Raw genomic sequence first — 26,471 nt, 5'->3', positions numbered from 1 at the left:
TTCATCAGGTACGTCCACCAATATTCCTCGTCCAGGCTGCAAAAGTGTGTGCAGAGGTGGGCGAGGAGTGTTCCTCTGTTGGCCGACAGACCCTTGCAGCTAAGGAGTAAGTGTTTTAGTGTTTCAGCTGATTGGGGTTCCTCACAATATCAGCATTTGTTGGATTTAGTTTTGTCTCCAATTGCTTGAATTTCTTTAGTCTTTAAAACATTCAAAGGGGTTCTCATGAAGATTGAACGTATCCTCTTGTTAGGGAATTTTACTAGGTAGTTCACAGGCTCTTTCAGTTTCTGGACGGTTGTAGGAAGGTGTGTGGTTAACTTGTTTTTTCCAGCCAACTCTAATGTTTTACACCAATCTATCTTTGAGTTTTTTTGTTGTTTTTGTCGGGTTCCTCTCTTCCCTTAGCAGAACGTGTTCTGAGAAAAACATTGTGCTTTGCACGCAAAAACAGCACAACTGGGGCCAGAGGGCACAGTGTACTCTATACATATATATGGAACATGGCATCAGTTCCAATGGCAGTCGAGGGTGCAGAGGACAATTAGCATTGAGCTGACTGTGCCCCTGGTGGATGAAACGTTTTGCGATAAGCAGCTTGCGCTGGGAAGACATCTAAAAGAAGGAATGCAATCCATTATAAAAGCCTAGTTGGACCCTCGAGATGTGGCCAAACCTCCAGATTGCCAGAAGAACAGACAACGTTTTCTTTTTTTTAAAAAACTTTTATTTATTGGGCTCGGCAGCACAGGTACAGGTGAGTTACACATAGGGCACATACAGTCAAAGCAGAAAACAGGCAGTACACATAAGTAGAACGAATGAAACAATCAGTTTATACACATGGGGTCACATTCAAGGTGGATGAAGAGCCATGGGGAAGGCATTTAGGAAGTAGAAGGGGAGTAGCGAGGGGAGAGGGCTGGGGATGAAGGGCCTGAGTCCGTATCAGCAGGAGACATGTATGAACGGAATTTAGACCAGATATCTCTAGGCCTGGAGTGGGCGGGCCGTTGTAACGCCCATGAGTACTCGGTGTCAGAGGCGCATGTGACCGCTCTGAGCCACTGCGCATGCGTAGGTGTCGTGGGCCGGAGCCAGCAGAGTAGGATAGAACGTACCGCAAGTAGCATACATAGGCCAGCCAGTTTCCTGGAATCACGGTGGAGTTCTGAGAAGTCGTGAAACAGACACTTCATTGGGGATGGGGTACTGGGGTGTTCGAGGATAGCTGATGTAGAAGCGCACACTGCATCCCAGAATTGTGAGAGTCGGGGGCAGTACCAGATCATATGAATATAGCCTGCGTCATCGGAGCCGCACCTGGGGCACCTCGGGAGTGATCATTCGAGATGTGATGAAGTCTGATCGGGGTGTAATGGTAACTGTGGAGTAATTTGAATTGGATCATTTTAAAGCGGGAGTTAAAGGAAACCCCATGGGTGCGTGCGCATATATGGGCCCATCTTTCGTCAGTCATTTCCAGTCCGAGGTCTACCTCCCAGGCGTTTTTTAGTTTGGCAAGTAGGGGGGGTGATCTGGTTTGCACCAATATGTAAAGTCTGGAGATTTTGCCCCTCATGGGGGAGGGGGAGGCGAGTTCTGTGATCGCAGGCTCATCAGGTGGTAACGCAGGGAAGGTCGGGTATTTGAGCTTTAGGATTTTTCGGAGGGACAAGTATTGGAGCCAGGCGGACGGTCTCCGCCTCAGAGACTGTGGAAGGTCCTGCCACTCTATGAAGTTACCCTGTTCAAAGATGTCCCGAAGCAATTCGTATCCCGCCTCTGCCCACCGACGAACAGGGAGGTACTTGTGGGACCTCCGGTAGGAAATTCCAGAGCGGTAAGTTACCGTGAAAAGGGTGGGTGGTGCCCAACAGTTGCCACAGTTTGGATAGAGCCAACGATGTGCAGGCCACCGGGTCGAGTGGATTTAGTACCTGTGGCATGGGTGTAATCACCAGGGAACAGATGTCACGGTCGCTTACTGATAACTTTTCAAGCCTGACGTGGGGAGGGGGATCTGCCGTGTTAAACCAGTATGCGGTATGTTGGAGTTGAGCCACCAGCCAGTACTTTAGGAAATCCGGAGCCCCGAAGCCCCCCGATTCCATTGGAGCAGTTAGAGTCTTAAGTTTAAACCTGACCGCGCCCGAATGCCAGAGGAAGGTGTTAAGGGTACGTGTCAGCGCCTGGAAGAACCCCGCTACCCGGCCACTGCGGGATGTTTGCAAATCTGTATAGGAGTTGGGGTAGTACTACCATCTTTTGTATACCTATCCTGCTTGCTAGTGAGAGCGGTAGCTTGCTCCAGCCTAGTGCCTTTACTGTGAGATTGGTGAGGTATTTTTGATAATTCTCTTCAAAGACACGTTCAGTTTGGTGTGTCACCACTATACCTAAGTAGGTAAAGGCGGATTGGGCCCATGCAAATCCCAGGGTGTCTGGGGGGGTGGGGGGGAGGAGGGAGTGTGCTAGCCGTGAGCGGGAACAGGGAGGATTTAGAGCAATTCACTTTGAGTCCGGAGATAAGACCAAAGAGGGCAACATCTTCTATAATCGGGGCCAGATTAATGTCAGGGGAACGGATGAAAAGAAGGGCGTCATCTGCGTATAGAGAAACTATGTCCGAGGTACCAGAGGTACGCAGACCCCTGTGGGCATGAAAATGGCAAAGCATGTCCGCAAATGGCTCTATTGCCACCGCAAAGATTAAGGGGGAGAAAGGACAGCCCTGTCTTGTGCCCCTAGCTATGCGAAAGAGAGGGGACCACCGATCCTCAGTGCGAACTCAAGCCACAGGATTGGAGTACGGTAGCCTAATCCAAGAGAGGAAGGTAGGGCCGAATCTACATTTATCAAGTACTCGCCACAGGTACTTCCAAGAGACAGAGTCAAATGCCTTTTGCATGTCAAGTGTCGCAGCTACCGCCTGGACATTCGGGCTCACTCTGCTTATGATGTTGAAAAGGCGCCTCAAATTCAGGGAGGTGGAGCGTCCCGGGATAAAACCTGCTTGATCAGGATGCACAATGTGTGGCATATTGGGTGCAAGGCGTAAGGCTAGTAGCTTGGCAAAAATCTTGACATCACAATTGATAAGGGAAAGTGGACGGTAGGATCCACATTGAGTAGGGGGTTTACCGGGTTTCAGCAGAACGGTTATTATTGCTTCGAGGAGTGAGGGGGGGAGCTGACCTACTTCCACTGACTCTTCCCATATGGCCAACAAGCGTGGGAGTAGGAGTGATTTAAAGTGTTTGTAAAATTTGACGGGAATTCCATCTGATCCCGGGGATTTGCCTGAAGAGAGTGAGTCTATATCTTCCGAGAGTTCCTCGGGGGTGAATGGATTCTCGAGGGAGCTAGTGGTCTCGGGGGAGAGGAATGAAAGGGGGAGCCTATCCAAATAGGCGTCTATTTCGGCTGTCGTGGTGCTGTCCGTTTGGGCATATAGGGTTTCATAAAAGGAGAGGAATTCGGAATTAATATCTTGGGGTGAAGTGGCCAGTGTACCATCGGGTCTCTCTATCCCAGGGATGGACGGGGCTCCAAACTCCCGGCGGAGAAGTCTAGCCAGGAGGCAGCTTGGGCGTTCACCCTCGCCATATTTCCTCGCTAACCCCGGGTTGTCTAAGAACCTTAGCTCACGATCCGCAAGAGAGCGGAAGGTGTCCAGTTCTGTGCCGATTAACGCAAGGATTTCAGGGGTTTGGTGAAGCATACATAGGGCTTCAAGAGCAGACAGCGTAGCCTCGCATTCGGCTATTTCCCTTCGGATAGTTTTGAGGATACCGTTTTCCTTGGAGAGGGCGATACCCCTGATATAGGCCTTGAAGGACTCCCAAAGGGTGGCCTGCGAGGACACCGAATTGGTGTTGATCTCGAAGAACTCCTCGATTGCCGACTCCAACTCGGAGCTGAAGACCGGGTCGCGGAGGGAGAGCGGCTTCATTCTCCAATACCTGGTCCGGCCGTGTTCTGGGCCCCAAGCCACGGTGATAGTCACCGGTGAGTGGTCAGAGAGAGTTCTAGGTAGGATCGTTAGAGAAGAAATGCTCCTTTTAAGTATGTCGGACACCAGCCATCTGTCGATTCGGGAATAGGAGTCGTGTACCGAGGAGTAGAAGGAGTAAGAGCGTGAGTCGGGATAGAGAAGTCTCCATGCATCAACAAGGGCCAGGCGGGGGAGAGACGAGAGTGTAGTGTAAGCAGCCTTGGTGAGTTGACGGGGTCTGGAGCCAGATCTGTCCAGGTCTACATCGAATATAGTGTTAAAGTCACCTCCCCAAAGGATTGGTAACAACGGAAAGCTATCGAGGAGAGCAGTGAGGAGTACATAGAATTCAGGGTCACATATCTGCCCTGAGGGTCGATTATTGTGGCCATGGGGATAAACTTAAGGCTCCTGTGGATTAGGGTCATAACCCCCCAGCTCTGGGTAGAGTAGTTGGTATAATACCTCTGAGGACCCCACGTTTTCGTGAACTTTTCGCAGTACTCATGCGAGCATGTGTTTCCTGCAAAAACAGGATCTTAACCCCATGACGTTCGGCCTGAGGCTGTAGTAGCCTCATTTTCTTGTGGTTTCCGAGGCCCCGAACATTCCAGCTCATGAATGTCAAGGTATCCTCACCCAGCATCCCAATGGTAGTCATCGGGAATTACGGGTAAATGGCGCAGTGCCCCCCATGATCGATATGTAGCGCCAATGGATCTGCAATAACAGTGACTCCGTAGTACCCTGCACTCTACCTCCTCCGTCGCTACCAAGCCTTTTTTAACATAAAACCCAATTCCCCCCTCCCGCATCCCTTCCCCAAACAGAGGAATGATAACCCCATAACTAAACAACCAACTACAAACCAACAGCATCAATGCCTGGGGGGCCTGTGAACTGGCCTGGCGGTGACGCTCCGAACTGGGAGGCAATATTAGGATAAACTTGGTGCCCAGATACAATGACAGGTACCACCCGGGCAGGGTCCTTTCCGGGTAGCCAAGGCACGGTCGTGGTATCAAAAAACAAATTGCGCAAACATTGGGAAAATTAGCTTCTTAAGCAGTCAGATCATGCCAGTATGTGGGTCCAACGACACCCATGAAAAAGACGTTATGATAATATGTGAAGAGAGCGGTCTCCAACCACATCCCTCCAACTGGTAAAACATGCTGTAGTGAATCAGTGTATCAGTTCGTAGACATTAAGTCAAGGAGCTAAACAATAAAAATATATCACGGATGTGACTTTGCTGTGAAAAGACAAGGACCCAACCATTAACAATCATACAATAACATGGTGAAAAACAGTAAGTGTTGCAGGGGGGGTTCAGCCAGGAAAATGTTCGAGGAATCTGGAGGCCTCCTCCGGGATTGTAAAGAAATACACACGGTTAGAGTGTTCGATCCTCAGCTTAGCAGGATATAGCATGGCATATTTGACCTGCAGATCCCTAAGCCTCCTCTTCACTGCCACAAAGGTTTTGCGTTCACGCTGAACCGCCACCGAAAAGTCTGGATATAGGTGAATCCTTGCTGCGTCCAGGAGGAGTTCCCCTTTAATCCTCGCTGCCCTGAGAAGGGTGTCACGATCACGGAAATTTAGGACTCTAGCAATAATGGGGCATGGTGGTGCGCCTGGTCTAGGTTTTGCCGTAAGAGTACGGTGTGCACGCTCGAATGCAAACTGAGGAGAGAGCTTTGGAGAGTCTAGTAGTTGCATTAGCATGTGTTCGACATAGTCCTCCATGGGTTCCTGTATGCCATCTTCGGGTACCCCGATAATGCGGAGGTTGTTGCGCCTCGAACGGGATTCAAGATCCTCATTTTTCTTCTCCACCTCGGCGACCCGGCCAGAGAGCGTCGAGACCTCAGCCCTGAGTGAACCTAAGCTATCCTCAGTAGAGCTCACTCGTGTCTCAATCTCAGTAACCCGGCCATCAGTCCTTTCTATATGGGCCTTAATGGAGGATGTAGTGCTCTTCATGTCGTCCAGCTTGCTATGGAGCGTAGTGAAACCCTCCTGAATGTACTCTATTCTTTGGGACTCAGCCGGGTCAGACGCGAACGTACTGGGTGGTTCCTGGGCGGCTGCCTCCCCCGCTGGCCCCGTCGAGGCCTTTGTAAACATATTGATCGAGGATTGCTTCTTTCCAGCTCCCTTGGTCATGGTGTCAACAGGGTTGTGGGACCAGTGACCCAGGGGGGCAGTAGAGGTGCCGGGTGGGATAGATGCCGAAGGGGAGGCCCACAGCCGTTCAAACTGTTCTTGGTGAAGAAGGATCCTTGCAAGTAGGATGCAGTGCTGAGCCGAGGCTAGGTGCAAGTGTTATGTTCGCCTTCTGGACCTAAGACCGGATGGTTGTAAGGTGGTCGAAGAGAGGGGCCCCCAGGCGGGTCACGTAAGGGGCCACAGGCAAAGGGTGAAGGTAGAGGAGCAACACAGAGCGGCAGCAGATGAGGGTGTAGTGACCGCGGGCTCCGCCGTGGACTCCGCTGTGGTGGATCAGATAGGGGAGTGCGCTTGTAGCTCGAGTGGTCAGGCTGACAGGGCCCCCTGCATAATGGTCACAGGCCTCCAAGGGCTGACAAGGTGTCCGGGGCCTGGCCGGGCTGATAAGGGTAGTACAAGGGGGATCACAGCAAGCACGCAACAATAGGGAGGGCGCCGACGGGGGCCCCCCCACCACCACCCACTGCGGCCCCGGAGCCCAGATGGTAAATCAAGCCTGAGGCGCAGCGCCTCCCTGAAGATCCCAAGCAATTGTGAGGAGCAGCAACCTGCGGCACCACGCGCCAAAGGATCCAGGGGGGTCCATTAACCGCCAGGTCGCGGCTTCCCCGCAGTGTCAGCACAGTCCGGGGGTCAGGGCTCCGTGAGTCTGAGGTGAAAGTCTGTAGTAGGTGGCAGCAGGCGCCACGGGTACTACAGATGCAAGGAGAGAGGTAGCATAGGGCGGCGCTGGAGCACCCACTAAGCAGGTGGGCCGGATGCCACGTGGGCCTGCAGGACTCACCGGTTTTCAGGATGCAACAGTGTCCCGCAAGCTGAAGCGCAGCTGAGGAGACCCCAGTTTAAAACAGCACGCCGCCCGAGAAGGGGTGGGGGAGCAGCCCGCTCTAGATGTAGGAGGGGGTGGTCCCCGGGTCCATACAGGGGGCCGGTGTCTCCCCTGGGCCGCCAACGTGTCCCACAGAGCAGGGGGAGAGGTCGGGACGGCAGGAGGCCTCCAAGCTGCGGCGCAGCAGGCTCACTGCTCCGGAGCTGGGAGGCGGGGCAGAGCAGCGCCGGCTCCCGGCCTGGGCCGTAGAGGCTTAGTAAAGCCGCCAGGCGATCTCAGAGGACGGCGTTCGGGGAGCACACTCCCCAAGTGTAGGTGCAGTGGGTCCGATGGCAGGATCCAAATACAGCCGGGCACCTGCGCTTTATTTCTATCAGGATAGTGCCTCACGCTCCGGAGCACACAATCAGGCGGCCATTTCCTTCGAGCGCAACAGCGCCCCCTTCAGAGACAATGTTTTCTGAGTTTCTGTAAGCGCCATAGAAGCAAAGCATGTCCAACCACCAGAACAATACCTTCTGCTAAAAAGGTTGTAAAAGTAAGCACATCATCCAGACTGCAACAAAGAGGATTGATTCTGTTCTTGAGAGCCCCGTGTCAGAACTGTTTCCATGTTCTCTTATATTGTCCACAAGTGGTGCCTTCATTAACCTCTTAAATAATCTTCATATTGTTGTCACGCTCTGAAACACCTGTGTACGAGTGCGATACAAAAAAAATATATCATTGTTCTGGAAAGCCAAAGGGGGTAATTCCGAGTTGGGCGATAGGGTAATCCCCTACCGCCCGATTCCGAGGTCCCTTAGCGTGGTTGGACCACACGTCCCTTACGGGTCCCGCTAAGGGAATAGGGCGCAAATAACGGGCTTGCCATTCGCAAGCCCGTTATTTGCGCCCTCCACCTATGGGGGCTCAAATGGGAATAGGGAATGGTTTATTCAATGGGGACTTACCGGTCCCTCCAGGGTCGGAATGGACCGGTAAGTCCCCATTGAACCAAACTGGAGCCTGTACCGGTATGGGGGCAGCCATGGAGCTAATTGCTCCATGGCTACCACCGTACTTGGAATGACCCCCAAAGTGACTGAAAGTTAACTGTTCAGGAACCAACCCACTAATGTTAACGATTGGAGGAGGGGTAAAGAAGCAAAGCCACCCCCGCCTGTTACGAGTGAAGTTTCTAGCTCAGGGGAAGAAGAATGTGCCCCTGTGAGTTCAGCTGGAGCATGTCTAAGCAAAACAAAAACATACTCTAGGGGTCAGAAATGTGAGACAGACAACTTTAGGATTATTTGTCGAAATACACCATTATTAAATCATACATGTTATCAAACGCCTCACTATCTCTACTCTGATGAGGATTTTTCTGCCTATCAAAACTAAAGGAAAACACTCTACTATAGAATATATAGCACTCACACATGAAGATCAAACACAAACTGCAAAACCTAGGACATTCTCCCACTGTCTAAGATACTTAGATATTGGTGTTTATTACTGCCTGCCATTCAAGGAAACCTAGGCCTTTATCCCACTGTCTAGGATACTGAGATATAGGTGTTCAGTACTGCTTGCTTTTCTCTGAAATCTGGACCTTTCTCCCACTTTCTAGGATACTCAGCTCTAGGTATCTATTACTGCTGCCATTCTGCGAAACCTAGGCCTTTCTCCCACTGTACAGGATACTCAGATCTAGGTGTTTAGTACTGCCTGCATAGGTGTTTATTACTGCCTGCCATTCAAGGAAACCTAGTCCTTTCTTCCACGGTCTAGGATACACAGATACAGGTGTTCAGTACTGCTTGCTTTTCTCTGAAATCTGGACCTTTCTCCCACTGTCTAGGATACACAGCTCTAGGTGTCTATTGCTGCCTGCCATTCTGCGAAACCTAGGCCTTTCTCCCACTGTATAGGATACTCAGATCTAGGTGTTTAGTACTGCCTGCTTTTCTCTGAAACCGGTACCTTTCTCCCACTGTCTAGGATACTCAAATATAGGTGTTTATTACTGCCTGCCATTCTGTGAAACCTGGGCCTCTCCACCACTATCTGGGACCCCAACTTCCCAAGGGCACTATCTCACTGGAAACCCAGACATTCCTCCCATCATCTAGCTATCTCGAATGTAAGTGTATTCTATCACTGCTTGCCATCATGGAGCCCTAGGCCCCGCTGTCACCCCCAAAACTCCCAGCAATCACTGAAAGCTAGCAACTACCAAAAAACAACCACTCAAGTAGACCAAGAAGCAGTAGTTTCCCATACCAAACTGGGCTAGCCTGCTTCAAAGATTAGTACTGCCCCATTGAAACAGCCCGCCCATAAGATAAAGGAACACCCAAACGAAACCAACTAAGTGGTCTGACACCCACTACAACATAAGAGGATAGTCCAATTACCAACCAAACACCAGTCCAGACAGATGGACTCGTGGCCCGGTGAAATCAATACCCAAACCAACCCCACTACCAAGGACGCAAAATGCCACGACAGAACTGGACGATGCCAAAGAGAAATAGAAAAGGGACCAACATCGACGGATCCACACCTCCACCCACCTCCAGTAGAAGTCGTCAGGAATTCAGAACGCACCCCTGCAAACAGTACAACCAACAGAACAAACATCATAAGAGAAAAATCCCTATACCTTAGACTGTACCTAGCTACAACCGCAGAACCTCAAGACTTTAAATCCACCAACACTTCTGTAAAAGCTAAGAACCTTCTTGAACCCTGGAAAAAAATAAGAGGACCAAAAAAGAGAAAGATAAAATATCAACACCCTTACTCCATATATCACAAGAAAATAAGGGCACTTGCGACAACCACATGAAAACATGAATAATGATGAAGCTGTAGGATTCATTGACACGCTATCATTTTAACAGACCGACTCAACAACGAAGCAGCCTCTCCGGAACCCCAAACGACCAGCAACTACAACATAGAAACAATCCAAACTAACATCCACAAGTCAAAACAGGAATCAGTTAACAAACCAATACATACCAAAAAAATCCACTGCAATTTAATCAATGCATCACACTCCATAACTGCCTCCATGACAAATTCAAGTGCGCACAAGCAAACAGGAAAATCAAAAGAGGAGGAGGACTGGCAATAGCTTACAAGGAAAACCTACAAATTAAAATAGTAGACCCATTAAGCATAAATAACGGCAAATCTATAATCCTTTGTTTATAAACTAACCCCAAAACAAACCTCAAATTCATTCTGGTATACAGACAACCGACTTACGATGCAACCTTTATGGACGCCTTCACAGAAGCAATCACCAGTCTAGCCCTCGAAGACGAACACCTGATAATCCTTGGTGACTTAAGCATCTGGTTTGACAAAGAAACCACAATCACACAAAAATCACCAGCCAAACTACTAAAGACAATGAAATTCAAAGGAGCAACTCACACAACGGGACATACATTAGACGCAATCTTTGCCAACAAAAACCTCATCACAACAGCACCTCCAATACAGATCCTCTGTAGTGACCACCTCATCATCCCATTCGTGATCACGCTGGCTACACCCACAACCAAGCAACCGAACAACCGAACAATCTGCCAACCATCATGAAAAAAAACTGGAGGACCATCAAAAACAGCAACTTAAGTGAACTACTGGAAATCAACAAACCATCGGCAACAACCAGGGATGAAGCCGACCTTGACAGAAAATCAGATGGATCACCACAACAATAGACGAGATCTCCAAGGAAAAACGTTTCAACCCATCATGCAAAAGAGCAACAGCAAAATGGTTTACCTCGCTACTCAGCGCCATGGAAAGAAAAAACAGGAAACTGGAACTTGAATGGAGGAATAATAACGAACAGGCCAAGAAACTTCATTTCCAACAACAAATCCGCTCATACAAAAAAGAAATCCAAAACACAAAAAGAAATACTTCGACAACAGAATCACCAGAGCCCCAAACACCCAAAAAGAACTGTTTAAAATAATAAACGAAATAAGACCCCGCCTGCTGCAACAACACATCGATACTCTCGCTGAAACTATGCAACGACCTCGCAGACCACTTCAAAAACAAAATCATCCAACAGATCATACAAAGCAGACCAAGCAACCTCAAAATGAAACACACCGACCCAGCCAAGGAACTCCAAAACAAACTCTGAAGCTTCTCCCAAATATCAGCGAAGACATTAGTCAAGCTGGTAAACAATAGCAACAAAGCAGGTGTCATGATGCCTACCCCCGGGGACCCAGACCACGTCCAGCAACTCCGGAAGCAGGCATCAAGTTATCCTAAGCAAGCCCATCAACCCCCGCTAGGGGCTATTTGGATCCAGTCCTGGCGCCTATGGCGCAGGCTCATATGGAGAGTCAGTCCTGGCGCCATAGGCTTACCTGATGCAGACCATGCTGCAAACTTACCTGATGCAGACCATGCTGCAAGAGCTCCAAGCCAAAAAAGGCTTGGAAGGGACTACTTTACTTAGGGACTATTTTTCGCGTTATTCTGCATCCAGCAGCTTAACGCTCACCGTGGCTGCAAGCATGCATCCAGCCTTCTGCCACGCCCGCCTCGAGTTTGGAGCTCCTAGAAAAAAGGAGAAAAGGTTAGAACAAGAGCAATACCTTTAATTCTTACCTGAATTCTCGATCTATCGCGCCTTCGAGCTAGAAGAAAGAAGTTATTTTATGCGTATCGCCTCGCCTGCTGCAGCGCCGCGCTGAACTCACCGGCCTTCGCAGCATCTTCATATTCCACTGCATCCTCCTGCATGTTCCCGCCGCACTCCGGCACCTAAGGAGAAGACAAGAACAGCAAGGTGAGCCAAGGAAATACACAGAGGACTATTAGTTACCCCCCCCCCCATAGACTTACCTGATTTTACCACTGGGGGTACTATTTCTCTTCACGGGTCGGCGCAGCTTCCACTGCATCTTTGCCGAACCCCGGCCCCTAAGGGGAAACAAAAGGACAGCAAGGTAAAACAAAGGGACTAACAAGGGGAACCCTCCTCACCACAATAGACTTACCTGATTTTACCGCCGGAGGTATTATTCCCCCAATATTTCATACTTTCTCTCAGCACCTGAATAAGGGAGAAAGCAACAGGTTACATATGAACATTATTTTATCGATCTGTGTTGGAAAATACAAATCCTTACCAGAATACTACCGGTTGCCACGAGGAACTCTTCATTAGGGTCAAGCTGCAACCTGCAAGGAATCGGACAAGAGTGAAAGTCAGGCATTTGAACTCTTACGAACTTTATACTTACGGCGTCTTGCCGGGAATCTCAGAGTCAATATTGTTCTGGAACTCACCAATTCCTTCGAGCCAGTGAAGCAACTGGTTACCAACGCGCCCCTGCGGTCAATGCAGGATGGAGAGCTCATCTTTTCAAACCATCAGGTGAGACTATAAGAGGGGACATCAAAGGCGATCTGTGGGGAGAACAGCGGGGGTGGGGGAATTTACGCTCAACTCCTGGGTGGTTAATTCCCTTTCTCCATTTGCAGAAGAATATTCCTACAGACCAAGCAAACGAAGCTAGGTGGGCCAGTCCAGTCCGTCATCTCGGCCCTACGCGTCACATTGGTGGAGACCGCAGCTGTCCAGTTCCGATCGACGCCTCTGTGGGAGCGAGGTGAGCGTAACAGAACGCGAAGCCTACCCACAAATTCCCACCCAGGCTTTATGGATACCTCAGAGACAGACCAATTGGCCCAATTACTAGGGGAACTGAGGGCTGAAGTGCATTCCGCCCGTCAAGAAACCAATGCTCTTAGGAGAGAACTGATTTTGTCAAAGGAGCAAACTGATGACCTTGCTAGGCAGCTATTGCAAAGCCAGGCTGGACAAGCACCCCTACCTGGTTCCAGGGGAAATCTGGCTCCTGTGTTATCGAGTAACCCTGTGCAAATAAACCTACCAGGAAATATTCCATTAGCTCCACCCGAACGCTTTGCCGGGGATCCCAAAAGGTTTGCCTCGTTTATGAACCCATGCTGCTTGCACTTTTTATGCAGACCTGGAGCCTTCCCAAACGATCAAGCCAAGGTAGCCTTTGTATTCTCATATCTCAGCAGCAGTGCAGCAGATTGGTCAATTCCACTAGTTACTCAGGATGACCCAATTCTTCGGGATTTTCAGGGCTTTCAAACGAGCATGGAAAGACTATTTGCCCGGCACTCCCAAGGACAGGCCCTGGATAACGAACTTTTGTCCCTACGACAGGGTAACCAGGACCTTCTATCCTACATCACAACCTTTAATAGGTTGATAGTGGAAACTGGATGGCCTGAGGTAAAACGAATCACGTTATTTCATCGAGGGCTTTGAGGAGAACTCAAGGATGTCTTGGCTCAAGTCGTGAACCCACCTCAAGACTATGCTGAATACATAGACTTAGTGGTCCAGTTAGATCACAGACTTCAGAACAGAAAGGCTGATCGAGCCAAGTTTGAGAATCGGGTGTTGGCCAAAACCCACGCTAACCCCAAAGGAGCAGATGCTTCAGAACCCATGCAAATCGGAGGGGTTAAAGGATCCTTAACCCAGAAGGAAAGAGAAAGGAGACGGCAAATGCAATTGTGTCTATATTGTGGAACTGCTGGGCATTTTCTACGGGATTGCCCTGTAAAACCACCCAAGAAGGTGGTAGGAGCTGCTGATAAAAGCCATATAGAGTCAGACTCGGGAAACGACCACGCCCGACAAGCATAGAGGTCCGCTTGCCGAGCTTGAAGAAGGATACTCAGACCTCGCATTTCATCATACCAATGGTCCTCGTAGATCCAGGGCAGCCATCGCGTATGCACGCAGTAAGGGCATACATTGATAACGGGGCCATAGGAAACTATGTGGACTATGAATTGGCTTCAAGGATGAATCTACCTCTCTGCCGAAAAACCACCTCAGACGTCATCACCACAGTCGATGGAACTGAAATTGCCTCTGGGCCTGTAACTCATTCAACCGCAGAGATGACACTATTGGGTCAGGATGGGCATCAAGAGACTATTGTGTTTGATCTAATCAAAGCCCCACAGTTCCAAATAATACTGGGGATACCTTGGTTGGAAACACATAATCCTTGTATTGATTGGCGAGAGAAGAGACTAACCTTCCCGGATTGTGCACAAACCTGTTACCCAAAGAAAAGTCAGAACGCAGGCCTGGCCACAGTAACCACAGCAGTCATGCAACTACCTCCAGAATACCAAGAATTCCAGGATGTCTTCCAAAAAGAACAGGCAAACACCTTACCTCCTCACAGATCATACGATTGTCAAATCGATCTCATACCCGGTGGACAACCCCCTTGTAGCAGGATCTATGCCCTTACGGAACCTGAGAACCTTCACCTACGACAATACTTAGACCAGTACCTTGCCAATGGCTTTATTCGCCCATCCAAATCCCCTGCATCTTCAGCTTTGTTCTTCGTGCCCAAAAAGGAAGGTGACCTCAGAACGTGCATAGACTACCGCGCATTGAACCAGATAACTGTTAAGAACCGATACCCATTGCCTCTGATCCCTGAAATACTAGACCAAGTGAAGGACGCTCGTATATACACTAAATTAGATCTCCGGGAGGCATACCATCTGGTACGTGTAAAAGAAGGCGACGAATGGAAGACTGCTTTCCGCACTAAGTATGGGTTATTCGAATACCAGGTGATGCCTTTCGGGTTGTGCAATGCACCAGCAGCCTTCCAATACTTCATAAACAATGTCCTTTGAGAACTCATTGACGTTTGTGTTGTTGTATATATCGATGATATTCTAGTATACTCCTCTTCAGAATCTGACCATGTGAAGCAAGTCCGAGCAGTCCTTGAGAAATTGCGCCAGCACATGCAAAACTGGAAAAATGTGTTTTTCATGTCACAGAAGTTGAATTCCTTGGGTTTATCCTGACCCCAAAGGGAGTCCAAATGGACTCCCGAAAGGTGGACGCAATCCTTAAGTGGCCATCACCAAGTTCAGTTAAAGGAGTACAAACAAAGCATGCTCGGCTTTGCCAATTTCTACCACAGATTCATCCCGGATTTTTCACATGTTGTACATCCCATCACAGCACTCTTGCGAAAAAATAAACGCTTTTTGTGGACTGAAGAAGCTGAAAATGCCTTCCAAGAGGTGAAAGCGAAATTCACGTCTGCACCTGTATTAAAGCACCTGCGCCCTGAACTTCCATACATAGTGGAAACTGATGCATCCAGTCTAGCCATGGGAGCTGTCCTGTCTCAAAAGGACCCTGAAACTGGCCAGCTTCATCCAGTAGTATTTTGGTCCAGAAAGTTCTCGGCACCCGAGTTTAACTATGCGGTTACCGACAAGGAGTTATTAGCCATTATATCCGCCTTCAAGGCTTGGTGGCACTATCTTCTCGGTGCCAGGCATACCATTACTGTGATCACTGATCACCGGAACTTACAGTATTTAAAGACAGCCAAGGCCCAATCGTCACGTCAACTCTGATGGGCATTGTTCTTTGCCGAGTTTGATTTTGTAATAACCTATAGAGCAGGTTGTAAGAATGGTAAAGCAGACGCCTTATCCCGAATAGGGATGGGAGAGGCAGAAGTGAACCCAGAACCAGTACCTATAATTTCTGAACAAAGAATTCTTGGCATGACTACTCTACAGACACTAGAGGACATTCAGGTAAAGATCCAGCAACTCTTTGATCCTACAGCCCTGCAGTACTTGGTAAAAAAAGGCCCGGACTACTCTGTCACCAATGATCTGCCTTATTACCAAGGGCGGCTATTTCTGCCACACAAGGAACTACAAGAGCTAGTCATTTCCCGTTATCATGATACCCTAATGGAGGGGTACCCAGGTATTGCAAAAACTGAAGCTAAAATTAAAAGACAATTCTGGTGGCTCACCTGGCGAATGCATATTAAATCATTTGTGATGTCTTGTGGCATTTGCGCCCAAAACAAAAGTGAAAAGAAAAAACCAGCTGGACTCTTACAACCTTTAGACATTCCGCCTACACCATGGCACACCTTATTGTTAGACTTTATTACTGATCTACCCCCATGCAATGGATTTAACACCATTCTAGTTATTGTGGATCTTTTTTCCAAGATGGCCCACTTTATTCCTTTAAAAGGATTACCTTCAGCTTCAATTCTGGCCAAGGAGTTCCTCGAAAACTTTGTTCACATACACAGATTTCCGTCCATATTGGTCTCCGACCGGGGCAGACAGTTCATTTCACATTTTTGGAAAAAATGCTTTCAATTGGCGCAAATCAATGAAGTTATCGACCAGTCACCACCCCCAGACCGATGGTCAAACTGAGAGGACCAACCAGACTCTCGAACAATACCTGCGTTGTACGTTACATCAGACAGAGTAATTGGAAAGACATTTTTTGGATCGCTGAATATGCATACAATAATCCAGTACACTCTGGAACTGGACAAAGCCCCTTTTATACCTTGTATGGGCACCATCCTCGAACCTCAGACCTTGACTCACCCCAACACTTAGAAATGCCCGCAGTGGACCATCTGCACGCTACCATTACACAAGCCTTTAAGGAAGCAACTACACATTTAAAACAGGCGAAAGAAAAATACAAGAAAGATGCTGATCGGCATAGAAGTGATACTCCACAATACCAGATAGGGGACCAAGTATGGTTAGCCACAAAACATAAATCTCTAAAGGGAACACGGACCTTTAACCCCAGATATTTGGGACCTTACTCTATTAAGGCCATTATCAACCCGGTGGCTGTCAAGTTGGACTTACCTGCTAATATGCAAATTCACCCTGTCTTTCATGTGTCACTTTTGAAGCCAGTGCAACCAGGGACAAGACTAACCAAGCCACCAGACCCTATCCTTGTAGACGGAGAACCCGAATTTGAAGTTAAGAACATCCTGGACTCCAAGCTGATAAAGTCAAAACTCTTATTTAATCGACTGGAAAGGTTACGGACCACAGGAAAGATCATGGGAACCTAGTGACCATGTTCATGCACCCCAATTGGTGAAAAAATTCCACAGAAATTTCCCAGACAAACCGAAACCACAGGGAAGAACGACTTTAGGAGGGGTCTCGGGGGAGAGTGCTGTCATGATGCCTACCCCCGGGGACCCAGACCACGTCCAGCAACCCCGGAAGCAGGCATCAAGTTATCCTAAGCAAGCCCAACAACCCCTACTAGGGGCTATTTGGGTCCAGTCCTGGCGCCTATGGCGCCAGGCTCATATGGAGAGTCAGTGCTGGCGCCATAGGCGCCAGGCTCATAGATTAAAACTTACCTGATGCAGACCATGCTGCAAACTTAGCTGATGCAGACCATGCTGCAAGAGCTCCAAGCCAAAAGAGGCTTGGAAGGGACTACTTTACCTAGGGACTATTTTTTACTCGGGCTGAGCTGGGGAGGAAAACTTACCTGGGACTACTTTGGGGGCTATTTAAACCACGCCCGAAGAGCAGCACGCGCTTCGCGTTATTCTGCATCCAGCAGTGTAACGCTCACCGTGCCTGCAAGTCTGCATCTAGCCTTCTGCCACGCCCGCCTAGAGTTTGGAGCTCCTAGAAAAAGGGAGAAAGAAGGAGAAAAGGTTAGAACAAGAGCAATACCTTTAATCCTTAACTGAATTCCCGATCCATCGCGCCTTCAAGCTGGAAGAAAGAAGTTATTTATGCGCGTCGCCTCGCCTGCTGCAGCGCCGCGCTGAACTCACCGGCCTTCGCAGCATCTTCATATTCCACCGCATCCTTCTGCATGTTCCCGCCGCACTCCGGCACCTAAGGAGAAGACAAGAACAGCAAGGTGAGCAAATGGAATACACAGAGGAATATTAGTTACCCCCCCCATAGACTTACCTGATTTTACCACCGCGGGTACTATTCCTCTTCACGGGTCGGCGCAGCTTCCACTGCATCTTTGCCGAACCCCGGCCCCTAAGGGGAAACAAAAGGACAGCAAGGTGAAACAAAGGGACTAACAAGGGGAACCCTCCTCGCCACAATAGATTTACCTGATTTTACCGCCGGAGGTATTATTCCCCAAGACTTCATACTTTCTCTCAGCGCCTGAATAAGGGAGAAAGCAACAGGTTACATATTGACATTATTTTTATCGAACTGTGTTGGAACATATAAATCCTTAACAGAATACTACCGGTTGCCACGAGGAACTCTTCATTAGGGTCAAGCTGCAACCTGCAAGGAATTGGACAAGAGTGAAAGTCAGGCATTTGAACTCTTACGAACTTTATACTTACGGCGTCTTGCCGGGAATCCCGGAGTCAATATTATTCTGGAACTCACCAATTCCTTCGAGCCAGTGAAGCAACTGGTTATCAACGCGCCCCTGCGCTCAATGCAGGATGGAGAGCTCATCTTTTCAAACCATCAGGTGAGACTATAACAGGGGACATCAAAGGCGATCTGTGGGGAGAATAGCGGGGGTGGGGGGATTTATGCTCAACTCCACAGGTGGTTAATTCCCTTTCTCCATTTGCAGAATAATATTCCAAAGCAAGCGAAGCTAGGTGGGCCAGTCCAGTCCGTCATCTCGGCCCTACGCGTCACATTGGTGGAGACCACAGCTGTCCAGTTCCGATCAACGCCTCTGTGGGAGCCAGGTGAGCATAACATCAGGCTCCCCCATGGTCCTGTGCCCCCCAGATATACAAAAATCAATCCTCACAAAAGGAGCTCCCAATTGATTACTACTGAGACCTTCTCGATTAATCAATTTCAACAGGGAAAGTACCACAATCTTTCAAATCAGCATACATTAAGCCGGTCCTCAAGGACACATCAGGCAACGTGGAGGACCTATCCAACTACAGACCCATCTCCAACATCCCATACCCAGCAAAACTGCTCGAAACATACATCTATAGAATAACAAAGGAATTCATAGAAAAACACCTACTGTTAGATCAGGCACAAGTAGGCTTCAGACCAATGAGAGGAATGGAAACAGCACAACTTTCAATCTGAGACGAACTAAAGGCAAATGCGGACTCTGACAAAAGCACAGCTCTGATACTTTCGGATCTCTCTGCAGCATTTGACACAGTTGATCTCGGGATCCTCATCGGGAGATTGGAAGAAATAGGAATCACCGACCTAGCTCTACTATGGATTAAATCCTTCCAAACAAACAAACAGAAACCGTATGGATCAAACCTTTCAAATCCAGCCCAAGAGAATCCACATGTGGAGTACCACAAGGATCATCTTTTTCTCCTTTGCTCTTCAACATGTACCTGGCTCCACTAACCAAGCTCATTAAAACACATGGTCTCTCACATGCTATAATTACGCTGATGACATACAAATAGTCTTCAAAATACAAGACACACAGGAAGAAATCACAACACTGGAGGGCTGCCTCAAAAGACCTCTACGACTGGATGAACTCAAACAACCTCAAACTGAACCCAGGCAAAACAGAAATAATGATCATATCCAAAAACAGAGAAAACAACCACTACATCCCATGGCCAATCGAACTTGGTAAAGCGCCAGCTCCATCGACGATAATAAAGAATCTGGGAGTCTTGATAGACAACAAACTAACGCTAGAGCCACAAGTAAAGGCCATAATCAAGAAATGCTTCTTCCTCCTACGGACAGTGTTAGGCAGAAACCTGTGCAGTTCCCTCAGGGACCACTGCAAAAGATTTAAGACTACAGGTGGTTGGCAGTAAACCCAATTGGTAGCAGTCTGTACCACCCAGATTTACCTGGTAGCTGTGGCTGAGCAGTCAGACTTCTCTCAAGAAGAGTTAGGCAGTATACAGAGTATTCACAATAGGTCAAAAGAACACAGTAGAACAAGCAAACACTGACCAGAGCTTGGTGTAAAAGAGATATAATTATTTAAACACACATCTAGTTAAACACACTGGCACTAATATCAAGCAGTTCAAAAACACGGTCACTAAAAGATATACACTCCCTTCAATGATTATTAGACAAGTCTTAAGTAAAGCAACACTTATTTTCAGACAGCGGTGAGCCCTTAACGAAGATGGCACTCTAATCAATCGGTTTAAGAGGGAGAGAGAGGGAGAGAAAGGCAGAGCAAAGATAGCAACAGATCCCAACACTTTCGGAGAACACAGTAGGAGAAGAAGGCAGGTTAAAACCGTACAGTCAAAGTTAAAAAGGCCGGACCCACTTTAAGAGGCTCCGGTCGAAATGTGTCCAAGGTCACAAGGTTGAAAGTGCCCAAAAGTCTTGCAAAAGGTTCAGAAAGAGTTGGACCAAAAGAAAGGGACCAGTTAGATGGTCAAGGCGGCCAGCCCAGTCCAGAAGGTTAAGGGGTTATTGTTACCTTGTAGCAATCTTTAGAAAGGGAGGCCTGGCGGACACGGTACCTTAAAATGGTGAGAACGCTCCAGCGGGGGCAGTTGTTACTGGCAGCTGGTGCAAGTCGGTGCTTCGTCCGGGGGAAGAGAGGATCTCGTCGGGGAGGAAAACAGGGATCCGTTGCACTGCCAGGGAAGAAACCAGCTGCGGAGTTCTCAATTAAAAAGGAGCAGTCCTTTTATTCGCGGTCCAGGGGTAAGTGGCTATCCGGTTGCCGGGGTGCTTGGCACGGGCCATTCGACCACAAGACGTCCTGGGATGCGAGAAAAGAAGGTAAACTGGTTGTGCCCACCAGTCGAGGGAAGAAGACTCTCCAGCAGTGAGATCTCCTCTGTCGTTGGGAAGTGGTGAGTCGGTTCAGCAGGGCTCCACCGGTGGTGTCGTCGTAGCAGGTCGGCTCAGCTTCTCCCTCGTCAGATTTTCATGTCCTGTGGCGACTTCTGAAGTTCCAGTCCCAAAAGCGCTGCTTTTATGCAAGAAACCCCCATTCATTCAGCCTAGCTGTCAATCAAACATGCTAAGTGGTGAGCCGGCCGGCTCACCACTTGGGCCAATCACACAAGAGTACGACTTGAGTTGCCAAGGCAACTCAGTCCAGGGTGCCTAAACCCCCTCACACACCCCCTGTGGTACCCAGACAGAGTGCCACCACTTTTGGAGGCTTCTATGGAGAAGCCCGCCAAAAAGTGGAACAAAGGGCTCGACTTGGGTTGGAGTCACAGAAGAGAACACAAATGCCATTTTAGAATCGAGTTCTGGCAAAAAATACCAACCGGTGAATTAATATTAAATAAATAACCCGGCGGTATGTTCGAGGCTATAGGAATTAAATAATTAAAGTTGGTAGCCTCGAACAATGGGAAAATCCCATAGAGATATATTTGCGGTCGAATATAAAAAGTAGTATCCACTGCCACCAGCCAAAACTCGATCAGGGGGGACGGAGACGTGCCCCCTCGAATAACAGACCCCGGGGCAATCGAATTGCCCAGACCAGTACGTCCACAATATGAGGGCTTGTACTGGTTTCTGTTCATAATTTGGGACTAGTAAAGCCAATGGTGACTTTACATGCCCTGGGAGACAGTAGTCAGTCCCAGGGTATGGAGTCTATGGTGGGGTGTCACTATGACACCCCTGTGTCACTGCACTGAGGGTGCTGTGTAACACACATAGTAAAAACATATGAGACCCTATGGAGTAAAAGACCCCATAACCCATAAAACACATTAACAGTCAAAGGAACCCCTCAAATCATGTCCAAGAGTGTGAGCAAAAGAGACTCACTCTTGGCAGGAGAAAACAACAAACTCCAGAAATCCAGCAAAGCTGCTGGGGGACTCACTAGGTTAGGAAATTCAGCCTAAACAGAGAATTCTCCCTAATAGACAGTAAAAAGGATACTCTGATTCCTAAACACCAGCACTGAAAATACTTACCAATAAAACAACGTATAAAATTCAAATCGATTTGCATAACGCATAGAGCAGTCCACGGCCAAGGTGCAGAGTTCTTAAGAGAGAAAATAAAACTTCTACCACCCAACAAGACCTCTCAGATTAAGCAACAACATCCGCCTAGAACAAAAATCATACAACAATAGACAATTTGGAGGATCGCCATTCTCTCACCTTGCACCAAAAACATGGAATAAGCTACCAAGAAACATACCTAACACAAGAGACCATCTTCAATTCAGAAAACTACTTAAAACTTGGCTCTTTACCTCAGAACAAGAATGAAATGACTAGAAAGCGCATACACACCAGGAAAGGAAAACCCCAGAGAGGGAACCCACCATCCCTTACGTCCTACCTTGTCTCCTCTAACCGGAAGGCGGGGGAGGATGCCAATGACACATACCTTATGCCATAGTGGAAACCTAGTTATACTAGGATCCCACTTCATAATGGGCACGGAGGAAATTTGAGGGGAGCGGTAGTACGGAATACCAACATACCGCTAGTCTACAGAACAATCATAGACAGGTAAGGACCACCAACGCGGAAAAGGACAGGAAGGGAGCAGAATCCTGTGATCTTTACATCCCAACACCAGAGTGGGAGAACATGCGTGCTTCATCCAGGTACACAAACTAATAAAGTAACACAAAGGAAAACTGCCACCCCATTGAGACGGACTAACCACAATACCAAACTCACAGGACTACCGCAGATGTGACACAAATAACAGATACGCACTGAGTATTGAGATATAAATTTTTTTTAAAGAAACAGTAAAAAAGACTCATCCGAAATTAGTAAAATCTCAATTTTACCCATACACTTCCCACACCGAAACCCACACAAACACTCCTCCGCACAGCAACCCCTGCACGTACTTCACCACACCGCAACAGACAACACATAATCCTATCTCAAAGCACATGGGAACAATCCAATCCGATAACCACATTCCAGCTCAGTGCACTGTGAAAACCAAACTGAAGCTGCAAACAGGACATCACAGCTCTCACTGTCCTATTCCGCTACACCCTACTAACCCCTGCCCTCCCCTCCCTTTTCAGATCCGCCAGAGCGCCTGGGGACCACTTCCGGTGGTGACGGTGCGCAATACAAACACTTTTAATATAACATACCAAAGAAATATATGTCAGTTCAAAATAACATCAACAATGATATTCACAATCCCCTTTGGCAACCTCTGAGTAACCTGGGTGAACTCCCCTTACCCAGGTTTCAAGGTACACTCAGCTCCAATGTTAAAAAAAAAAAGAAAGAAACAAGAAAATCCATGTATGTAATACAGTCTCAATTCAATTCTTGATTTCTTCACCGTCAAAGTAAAGTCAAAGTTCCAATAACAGAAAACCTGCTGTTCTTGGTGAGATAAAGATTTCCCACTTCATCAAAAAAGCATCAATGTCATTTCCAGACACAATTCTTTGAACAACTTCCAGTTGTCCAAGAAGAAATACCATAGTTTGTTGTTATATAAAAGTAAATACAACTTCTGTAAATGTTAATGAAAGGCAGTTAACACTTTTTACACCTTTGCCTATAAGATTAGGTGTCACGGTTGGTATATTTGTCAGGATGACTTCACATCACTTCCACTTCAACAAATTTCAATTCTGAGCAACTTCTACAAAAATTCAGCATGAGGGCCTACTCCTATGCCTCATAGTATTTCACATTCAATTGTGCTACTGAAGTCACAAATCTACTGACAACCGAATACACCACCACATCTTCAGTACTTTGTGACTCTAAACAGTTTTCAGTTACGGCAAGATTTTCTTTTTAACACCTTCAAGTAGGCAAGGCACTTTTCCTCTGAATATTCCTTTTCCAGAGGCGCAGCCTCTTTGCCTCTCCTGTCTGTCTGCAACAAACCACAACCTAGAATTGCCCTTGGGATACACTTCTCTCTTCTTCCTAATGGCTTTGGCAATGTAGGTTGTATCAACTTTGAAGAACGGTTAATGGTAGCAAGTTTCCCTTCCCCAACCTTGCCTTTATCCCTCTTTCTACTGTTAGCCAGAATAATTATCCAGAAGCTTTGTTGACACTCTCTTAGCTTCAAGTTATGCTTGAACACTCTTGTCTTGGGCAATGTTGATATTCTGTTTGGCTCACAATAACATTTAAACTGTTCCTTGTCACTGGGAAAGGCTACTTTCAGTCTTAATTGGGGAAATACCTTGCTTGTTCTTGGCTTGGACAATGCTTGCTTTCAGCAGCTTGTAATAACAATGTTTAAACACTTGACTTCTCTTGTTATAAATTGTTAAGTGCTTTAATACAGATTCAGGGGTCACTCTTCCTCATAGAGTCTTTAATTAGGCACACACAACCACGTCTTTGTGGTCTTTGCAAGGTTTTAAGTTCAACAATGCAGTTTCACCGCATTTTCTGATCATGCGAGTGAAAGGGAGAATGCCTGGTCACACGCGAGTGCTACAATTCAAGTGTTCCATTGTTAAATACTTAATCAACTTTGCATCACTTCTACTCATACGCAAGTGATTATTTAGCTGCATACAGTCAGCAGCAGTGTTCCCGCAAGGAATCAAAAGGCCTGGTTCAACTCACTGGCTTATGTGTTCCTTTCTCTGTGTGCTGCACAACGTCTACAACTTCTGGCTTCACTTGGGACCCAAACCCTTCCTCGCTGAAGGCGTCGCTGCTCCGGCCACTCAATTACAGAGTCCCACTCGCTCCTGAGACTCACGACTCCATGGCAACTTCTCACCACAGTCTCCGACACGCTTCCTGCAGTGCAATCTTTGCAATTAAGCTCACATGTGGATTTTTATTTATTTATTTAATTAATTCTTATATTGCGCAACACGCCCATAGGCCTCAGTGCGCACAAAAAAGTAAAACCAGAACAAACAAAAATCAAGACAAAGGCAAGAAAAAGGGCTTCACATTAAAATTAACCTAATATCGGAAACAGAGAAGTCCGTTTTGAATGTCCGTCGAGATTACACCCCCCCCCCCCGTCCACCACCAGCTTCAAATTCAGATGGCCTGTTAGAAAAAGAATTACAGTTGGCTAAGAAGAAAGGAAGAGTACTACGGCCCCAACCGATGATTACACAGTCCCCATTAGCTTCTGTACACCATTCATTAATCTTAATCGTCTGCAGGACCTTGAGGTCTGAAGTCCTGACCATCCCTGGTCCAGTTCTATATCGAAGCCAGGCTAAAACATTATTTCTTAGGGCTTCTCTAGGTTCAGGCCCCACAGGAGACGTAACATTCAATATAATAAGGTTTTGTTGATCAAGGGCTAATTCTCTTATCCCCACTACATGTCATCTGTAATTTGCTAAGTCATGAGAACCTGAAAGGGCTGGGCTTCATTTTAGTATCATCACGACAGTCAATACATGAAGTAGCATGACCCAGGTTCACCGCACCTAAAGGCAGCCCAGCGTAGGGTTGGCCTTCACCCACTCAGACCTAGATGGAACTATGCAATTGCAATGATGTTGCTTCAAGCTTTCAGACTTCGGCAGCTCTGGCGTATTCAAGGTACTTAGCTCAGTCTGACTCACTTAATCTTCAGTCCCAGAGATCTGCTCAATAACACCAGCTGTCTGGGGTTTATTAATTACCAGTCTGTTATATTCCTGCTGAGGGGTTTGGCAGCTCTTGTTAGCTACTTTAGTGTGCGCAAATAGATCTGTTTGACAAAAATTATCTACCATGATAGGGCGGTAAAATGCTGCAACTTTATCCAACAAGTCCAGCCAGAGACCAACATCATGGTAATTTCTACATTGAAGAAAATCCGCAATCATCCTTTGTCTCGCTAACAACCATTGGGGGGAGCCGAACGATTCCACCCCAGCAGCTTGCTCATAGTTCATTCCCAGAGTTTCCAAAGAACAATGCATCGAGGGAGAGGAGACGATTTCCCTCATCAAAATCAGGCATGGCTACCGGCGAAAACAAGGGCTTAGTACCATCGACCTGCCCATTAGAATCGCCATCCAGTGTGTGACCCAGATCACACCACTTAACCAAATCCTCTGTTGTTGATTCCCCATTTTCAAGCAGACAGAGGCTAATTTTAGTCTCTTGGAGTCTCCTTCTTGTTCGAGCACTTGCAGCCATCACCTCCATTAACTGATTCCTTGAGGAGTAAGGACTCCCAAAACGTACCCTGTCTTGTCACCACCATCTCTCGAGGGACGTGTACTAGTAATAGTTTATAAACACCAAAGCCCATTATAAAACCAATAGCCCAACCAAGGTTATTACCTGCTGCTATATAAGGGACACACCAGGAATAGGAAAAGAAGTGGCACACTCAAGACACCCACCTCTGCACTCTGGCCACAGCTCCCTCCCAATACATCAAGTGAACAGACGAGCTACACCGGGCTGCACGTCGCAGACAGACACCAACGACAGCAGCTCCGGAGCGCCCCCCCGAACCAGATAACTCCAGACGGCACAACGCAGTACCTCAGGGGGAAAACACAACATGCTTGCTGTGCTCACTCCATTCTCCAGCTGCGAGAAAGGGTCCAGTTAGAGGAAAGGACCTACGGGTGTAAGGAACTTTCAG

The 26,471-nt window shown here is 47.7% G+C and overlaps 1 protein-coding gene across 1 annotated transcript in view; it reads right to left on the bottom strand.

Moving 5' to 3' along the window:
- MINDY4 (MINDY lysine 48 deubiquitinase 4) overlaps window positions 1-26,471 on the bottom strand; it is a 1,976,984-nt gene that overhangs the window by 1,133,325 nt on the left and 817,188 nt on the right. The window lies entirely within an intron of this gene.

The sequence above is a fragment of the Ambystoma mexicanum genome, chromosome 2q (genome assembly GCF_040938575.1).
Source record: "Ambystoma mexicanum isolate Mex_15411 chromosome 2q, UKY_AmexF1_1, whole genome shotgun sequence".
Lineage (NCBI taxonomy): Eukaryota > Metazoa > Chordata > Amphibia > Caudata > Ambystomatidae > Ambystoma > Ambystoma mexicanum.
The sequence above is the reverse complement of the archived record's forward strand: the minus strand, read 5'-3'. Positions and strand labels throughout refer to the sequence as shown.